This window comes from Fukomys damarensis, unplaced genomic scaffold, assembly GCF_012274545.1.
Source record: "Fukomys damarensis isolate Sample0158 unplaced genomic scaffold, DMR_v1.0_HiC HiC_scaffold_32, whole genome shotgun sequence".
NCBI lineage: Eukaryota > Metazoa > Chordata > Mammalia > Rodentia > Bathyergidae > Fukomys > Fukomys damarensis.
The window spans coordinates 44036504-44044579 of record NW_022900944.1 but is presented as its reverse complement, the minus strand read 5'-3'; the positions used below and the strand labels follow the sequence as shown (position 1 = coordinate 44044579).

Below are 8076 nucleotides of genomic sequence, written 5' to 3'. Positions count from 1 at the left end.
TTGTTTTTTGGTTTTTTTTTTTTTTTTTTTTTGAGACAGGGTCTCGCTGTGTAGTCCAGGTTGACCTCGAAGTCACAGCAATCCTGCTACCTCAGCCTCCTGACTGCTGAGATCACAGGAATGCACCACAATGCCTGGCAGAGCGTATCACAATTTTCATTGGCAACCATAGTCACAGGAGTTGGTTTTGTTTTACTTTGGTTATCAACAAAAACTTCCACAGGTTAGTTCTTTCTGGCCCTCCTTCAGGCTTACAAATTAAAAAGTAATTCTGGGGGTCAGGAATTTGGTTCAGGGGTTCAGCCACCTGCCTTGAAAGTTCAATGTCAGCACCTCAAGTGCAACTTCAGCATTCCTTTACCCCTGCAATCATGGCTCCAGGCCAAGGGTTCATAGAAGGAAACACACTTGCATCTGTGTCTCTCGAGAAGGGAGAGTAAACCTGAGATGAGTCTATTAGAAAGGAGATATTTTAAAATTTGGGAGCACAGCTGAATATCAAAAGTAAATTATACCATAAGCCAGATGTTCCAAGAAATTCTTTTTCTTTTTTCTTTTCTTTTTTTTTTTTTCCTGAAAAAAAGTTTTAGTTCGTAAAGAAAACAATGAACAAAAATTGCTATCACAAAATAGCAATTCGTGGTTCATGGTTATTTAAAATGAGCCCATCTGAAAATAATCAAAGATGTGCACAATGATTTAAATAGGGAATTGTTCATTTCAGTGTTATTTATCACATGTAAAATGTAGAAATATCCCAAGTGGCTTACTACAAAAGATTTGTTATATAAATTATGGTACTTTCATTTGATGGGTTGCTGTATGGCCATCAAAAACTGTGTTGCTGAAGAATATTCAATGACTTAAGAAAATGTTTGCAATATTTTTACGCAAGAAGAGCAGGTTACAGAGTAGGATATATGATATTATGTTACATCGCTCTAATCCAGATGTCAGCTAGAACCTCCTCAACTCTGAAATCCAGACAAGATTGGAGCAAAGGCCCAATTCTGTGGGCTTCGTCAAGCTCAAGTTCTAGATATCGACCATCTTAAAGTCCCTTCTACCTCTGCCATTTTGACTTCAGTTTACAACTCAACCCCTCTCATACGCTGGCAAAACAAATTCTCAATTTGGAGACAAGGCCTCTGGGAGGTAACTGGGTCCTGAGGATGGAGGCCTCATGAATGGGACCAGGGCTCTTGATAGGGAAAACTTTAATAGCGAAAATTTAGGAAATGTCACAATGTAAAATAACTTCTGACCCTCACTCTGCTTAGTTCAGAATTAACCCGTACCAGAGACACCTAGTCTCCCACAAAAGTTTATAAGTGAAAAGAACCATTGTTAGCTTTGTTAATCAAACAAGCTCCCTTCCCCCTGGCTAGAGTAGGTAATTGAATGAATCTAAAAGGTGACTTCCCTAACAAAGAACTGCATCCTAGTTGAAATTCAACTGCCTTGCTATCATGTTTTGGGTATCTGTGAAAATGCAGTGTAGCCAACTGAGTAAGATCAAAGCTGTAAAACCCTATAAAAGTAAGAGTTGTAGCCTAATGGGGGAGTTGAACAGGGCACCGGCATTAGGTGTGATCAATCCCCATCGATGCAGTAAACTTTTTATTTTACTTCCATTCTGCTGCCTCTCTGTGTGTCACTTGCCATCTCCTTCCATAACATTATGAAAGGAAACTTTCAGAGTTCTTTTGCCCTCTTTCTGCCAACCAGCAGCTGGTAGCATGGGATGTACAAGAGGGCCCTCCCCAGAAACCAACCACACTGGCACCCTCATACCAGCCATCCACCCTGCAGAAGTAAGGCCCTGGTGGTCTAAATTATTTTTTTATAGAAGCCCCAAATGACCAAGACACTACCTATCAAAAATAAATGGTTTTCACAAGGTACTGTGAACATGTTTATGTGAATTAAAACAAAAACTCATATTTTTTCCTAACAGCTAATTATCAAGTATGATTTGGGGCATATGACTAAAAAAATATTCAAATACTTTGGCTTGACTGATTTGTTTGGTAATGTGGAATGGCTTTGCCAATTACATGGTGAGTAATTTCTGTAAGTTCAATGGTTAAATCTTCAATTGCAAAATTGTTTAACAATATATTTGAGATGCATAAAATGAAAATACTTTACCAAAACTATTCCATTCACAATACGATATTTGTGTTGAAATCAACATTCAATAACACTATAATACTTTGATTTTTTTCCATTCTGAGTATATCTAGTTTAAAAGATCCTGCTGAGTAGAAGAATAACAATATAAATAACAGTAATTTGATATGTGTTTAAAGTCATTTTGGTCTACTTTCCAAAAATTGAGAAGGGTTGAGTATAAAGTCTTTCGTAAGTAATATTGTTTCCAATTCTCACTTTTCAGCAAAATTGAAAAAAGATCTAACCTAGTTGTCAATTGATCATTAAATTTAATCTTGGGCAAACAATTGAAAAGGAATTTTCAAAATTGAATAACCCAACTACTTTCTGAGTGTCTTTATTTTGAAAGGATGTTGAGTTTTGGCTAATGTTTATTCCCCCACTATGAATATAATCATATGGTTTATTTTCCTTAGTCCATTAACATTGTGAAGTCAATAGATGATTTTTAGAAATATTAGGTAACTTTCAGTGATACATTTATAAAAATAAAAAGATCACAATAGAATTCATGCTGAACCCTGTCTTATTCTACTAGTAAGTAACATTCATCCATGAATACATGAAAAAATTGAAGAAAAACCATAAAATATAATTAATCCCATTTTATTTTTTATCTTCAATAGTTAAAATTTATGCCGGGCATGGTGGTACATGCCTGTAGTCCCACCACTCAGGAGGTTGAGGCAGGAGGATTGCTATGGTTCCAGGTCAGACTTAACTACATAGTGAGACCCTGTCTCAAAATAAATTTTTTTAATAATAGTATTTTCACTTGTTGTGTATGAGTTAAGGCCATCCTAGGAAAAATTTGATGCCAAATACCAGGACATTAAAAACTAAATATATATATACATACGTATTTATTACAGAGAAATAGAAAGAGGGGCTAATAACCTTTCAAGCATAAAATACATTTCACACAATAAAATTCTGTGAAAGGGGCAGAAGAGAAATATGAGTGCAAGAAATATGCAAATTTTCCAACTGCTAAAAAGACAATGTCTTTAAAATATTTTAAGATTTTAGAAGTATTTAACTGCCAAAGTATTTAGATTCCCCTGAGTATATTTAAGAGTGATATAATGGTTTGCCTTAAAATGTCAACATCTGTAGTATGCTAGTTATCCCATTCTTTACAACTACTTAGATAGACACTACACAAACAAAAAAACCAGACATCAGCTTGAAAATGTGGAAGAAAGAGGGTATGTTTTTAAAATTTCCTTTAGAGATAATGAACAAAAAAAATTCAAAAATCCTTGATTTAAAATATCTAGAGGCAAGCCACCCCATTATGTTAGTCTGCTTTCTCTCACTAAGTGAAATATCTGAAGCAATTAATTTAAAAAGACAAAAGAGTTACTTTGGCTCCTAGTTCTGGAGGTTTCTGTTAAAGCTCAGATGTCCCCGGTGTCCCCGGTGCTTTTGGCCTCTGGCAAGGGCAGCACAGTCAGGGTACAAGCAGAAGCACAGGGCAGAGAAAACTGCTCACCTCATGAGCCAAGAAACAAAGCAAGAAAGGACTGGGGGGGTGCTTCCAGAAGCATGTCCCTCAGTGACCTAAAGACTCCCCCCAAGCCCCCAAGGTCCAACCACCTCCCAATACCACCACCCTAGAAATCAAGGCTTTGACACATGGACCATTAGGGGACACTACCCACATTCAAATTATAGGACCCATTTATTACAAACATCCAAGACAATATTTTAAACTAGACAGAGTCATCCTAGCCAATCATATCCTGGCTTGTCATTCAAGGTCTCTTCCAAAGAGATAACAAAGAAGCATTCATGAAACCTACCCCACATACCTGGTCTGTGGGTGAGACTCTCATTGTCCCTCAGTGTGTGTGGCTGAAGACCCCGACTCAGTAGGTTCCTGTTCACTTACCTTATCTGCTGTCTCCCTGCAATTCACACTCCTCTGTGTCCCAGCCTCATAGAAATACTGGTGAATCTCTGAGACACCACCTCTATCATGCTCTGTGCCCTCCACTTTTCCCTTCTTCTGCCACCTCCTTTGTCCTCTAGGACTCAACTTAGGTATCACCTCCAAAAGTAAGCCTTCTGTCATCCTCTGGTTGGATTAGAAGCCCCTCTTCCGTTCCGAAATAACCCTCATCCCGGGTTCCCTCCATCGTAACACCTTAGAGCACTGAACCTCCAAAAAGGTAATGGAAAGCAACTTGCCTGGGGTGTTGGGTAGGAGTGTCAACTCCTGGCCTCAGAGGAAAATGAGGCCAGGACACCATGCTTAGGTCACAGCCAGACGATCTGTTGTTGGTGGTACAATGAATGCATCTTGAGAAATTCCAACGTTATGCAATCAATCATTCATTTACTTGGCTGAGTCCACATTAGCTTCTGAACTCTTGGAAGGCAGAGAATGTCTTATTAATCATCATCTCTTTTTACAGTGTCAAGAGCATGACCTGAAAGTGAATTAACTAACTAGCCAATACTGCCATTTTTACTATCTCCTGTATCATGGCTTGCATTAGCCAAAGTCAATTTACCCATCATGTTCTTCGGAATTGATCTAAACCTGTGCAATGAGTTTAATCGGCTTTACTCATATGAATCAGAAGCTGTGTCTCTCTGATCATTAAAAAATAAATCATCCCAATTTTTTCAGTGACTTTTTTAGCTGACACAAAACTTTCAGAATCTAGAGTCCCTCGAACGCAATGAAGAGCTGAGAATTCTTGCCCCAAACAGACTACCAGCACCTGTAAATTCCATCTAACTGCCATAGCTGATGAGTATGACCCAAATATAGGATAAATGTTAAAATTTCAAAAAACTGTTACAGTAAAAGATAAATTGCTACTCATCCCCTCAAAATGCTCCCTCTCCCTTCAAACACACTTATCCTTTTCTGAAGCAGTTCTGAAGTTTCTCTGGAAGTGTGATCAAAATTAGAGGGAATGCTGCTGCCCAGTGACATCCAATGAAGAGGCAGCTTGTAAAAACACTTTGGTGCCTCCTCATCCACCTTATTTGCTGGCTCTGGCACCATGTGACTGCTGGCTCTTCCCCAAAGTCAAGATGACCATGAGAGGAAAATGTTTTGAATACATTTGATACGTTAGGGCAGCCATAACAGCACAACTAAAGACGCTCATGAAGGAGGACTTCTAGAACGGTTTCGGAAAGTGGCAGGAGTGATAGAATAAGTGTGTTTGAAGAGAGGGGTAGTATTTCCAGGGGTGTCAATGACAATGTGTCTTTTACTGTAATGAATTTTTAAAATTTAAACATTCACCATATTCTAAATCACACCTCATTTGTAACTGTCTCCCTTAATTGAACAAGAACAAGAACAATGCACCACTTATACAATAAACTAGCTAACACATGTATGGAATCCAGAAGAGTACAGAGTTTACTGGTACTATGCATCAAGCCGTAGCATCTACAGAGGGGAGAATTCTGGAATGACCTCCCTCCCCAACTCAGGTCACCTCTCCATACTTGTGCACTGGCTGAGGTGTCCGGTGATCTCCGGCCACTCCACAGGGCCACCCCAGTGATAAGCAGGAAACTTTTCCACTGGTGGTTTTTCTTTTCCTGTCTATATTCCCAAGGCTTCATGGTCCACATTGTCCCTTTGGTCCCCACACCTTCCCCTGCAATGACCCATTTCTTGCCTTGGTATCTTACCCAAGGCTCTATCTCCCTTCATCTCATGTCACAGGACCTGGAGGAACAGCACTGGGGCGAGATGTCTCTGGACCCTGGGAGAGGAAGAAGGGAACTAGAAGGTAGTGCTATAGGTTGGCCGAGAACACACAATGCCTAAAAGATTCTCAAACCCTGCAGGGAGTCACCATTAACTTTCTGATGCTCTGGACTGTTACTCAGTTAGAAGGCCACCAAGAAATCTGGGAGGTGGCAAAGGGAACGTAAAGAGAGAAGAAATCCAAGAGACTTTGCAAATCGAAACCAAACTAATCTGAAAATAAGGGACAAGCGGAGGTGTCAAAATGGCACAGCCAATGCCACATGTTGCCAGAGGTAACGAATCCACTTTGGGGGGTATTAGATTAAGCTAAGCTGGACCATTCCTCGGAGCACTTTCCAGTGATGAGTTCATAAACATTTGGCAGCAACCAGCCTAGGTTCAGAGCTGGAAGACATCAAAAGAATTGAAGGGCTCTTTTAGGGAACGGATGTTGATATAAAAGAAAAAAGACTGATGGCTGATTCTTGAAAAGAAACCAAAGAAACAAAAAGTGGAAAAAAAAAAGGAGAGAAGAGGAGGAGGCGGAGGAGGAGGAGGAGGGGATCACAGGACATAAATAGAGAAGTCTGGATGGAAGGAGAAAGAACTTTATAGGAGAAAGGATGAACAATATGGTCAGCGAAAGGGCAATTCAGATACAGGATGGAGAGGAAAGGTATTCAGCAAAAGGAAAGTGAAAATAAATTGTGAGTTTTAATTTGTCTTATGTAACTGAATCCCTAATGAAACATCTGTGCTAGAATTGCAGCAGTGGCAGAGAACGAGTCCGTGGCACTCTCGGCACCTGAACAGCATCCACACTGCTTTCCAAGGACCCACCTGAATGTTCCTTACAAAGAAGGGAGCAGAAATAAAAGGAAACTCATCTCCTCACTGTGCACCATCTATTAATATTATATTGTCCCACTGTGCTCTCTGAGGGAGAAAAACATTCAGGTCTGCTGTGGGCTAGGTAAACACCCACTAAATATTGATGCATGCATAATTAGAATGACTAAAATAATCCTGGCATAAAATTATCCTCACAGTCAGAGGAGAGACAAAATGGAGTAATTTGATCATGAAAATTAATACAAGCCGACTCTCAATTTTCAATGCAGCTAATTGGAAACCACTTATTATTCAAACCTCACTTTGCCTCCTGCTTTATGCTCTTTTCTCCTTGCCCCAAGAAACAGGACTGGTGAGAGGAAGGCCCCAGGAGCAAAGCTGTCATTTTGAGATAATGCAGCAAAACAATTATGCTTATTTTTCTAAAGGGATGGCTCTTAAACATTCACCCACACTGATTTCACCCCAGAGGACTTGCTACTGTGGATGTGGCCGAGGTGAAAGGTCATCCTGTCTTCTCCAATTAGAGGTAGAAATATTCTAGGCAGTCAGATGGGGATAGGCCCTCAAAGGATCAGTACAGAAGATAAGAATGCATTCCAACTGTGTCTGGAGGCACATTTGTTGGAGACCAGGCCTCAAGATAAAGACAGAATGACGAGGCCTACATACCTCCCAGAGGGATAAACAATGTACTATAATCAGCATTACCTGGCCTGATAAAGTCTACATAGGTATGGGTCACCCTGGTGGGTGACCAGGACCTCCTGACTCATCTGTTCCAAAAAAGGTCCTTGTTCTTTCCATGTACACTTGCTACACAACCTACTTCCCCACTGGATCAATATTACCTATGCAGCTATACTTGTAATCTTTTTTTTTTTGATACCGGGGATTGAACTCAGGTCCTTGTGCTTGTCAGGCAGGCACCAGAACCACTGAACTAAATCCCCAGCCCTTATACTTGTAATCTTATTGGTTGATCGTAGTTGTGTCCCACACTGTACCCAGCTTGTGAGTTTGTACCCACTTCATGATTTTGCTCTATAAAATTTCCTCTGTAAAGTGGACTCATTGGCAACCCATTTTCCAGGTCCCCTCCTGTCTCTCTCAGGAGCTCTCTTCTCACAATAAGATTTTCCTACTCTTAACCTCCATTTTTCCTCAGAATTTATTCTTTCATTCTGGAAATGTGAACTCAACACATCTAACATCTCTCCAATTGGGAGTTACATTATTTCCCCTGTATCACTGGGAGGTTCCATATCACTCCCACTCAGCCAACACTGAGAGGAACGTGAAACTGACATTGTTGTACATGT

The 8076-nt window shown here is 40.1% G+C and overlaps 1 protein-coding gene across 2 annotated transcripts in view; it reads right to left on the bottom strand.

Moving 5' to 3' along the window:
- Hsd17b2 (hydroxysteroid 17-beta dehydrogenase 2) overlaps positions 1–4485 on the bottom strand; it is a 61509-nt gene extending 57024 nt beyond the window's left edge. Inside the window, exon 1 of one of the 2 annotated variants that reach the window (XM_010618344.2) lies at positions 4369–4485. The gene's annotated coding sequence lies outside the window, so the exon portion shown is untranslated. Of the gene's footprint in view, positions 1–4069; positions 4331–4368 lie in introns of those variants that run through there. The other variant, XM_010618343.2, reaches the window with a different exon arrangement.
- Between the last annotated feature and the right edge of the window lie 3591 nt (positions 4486–8076).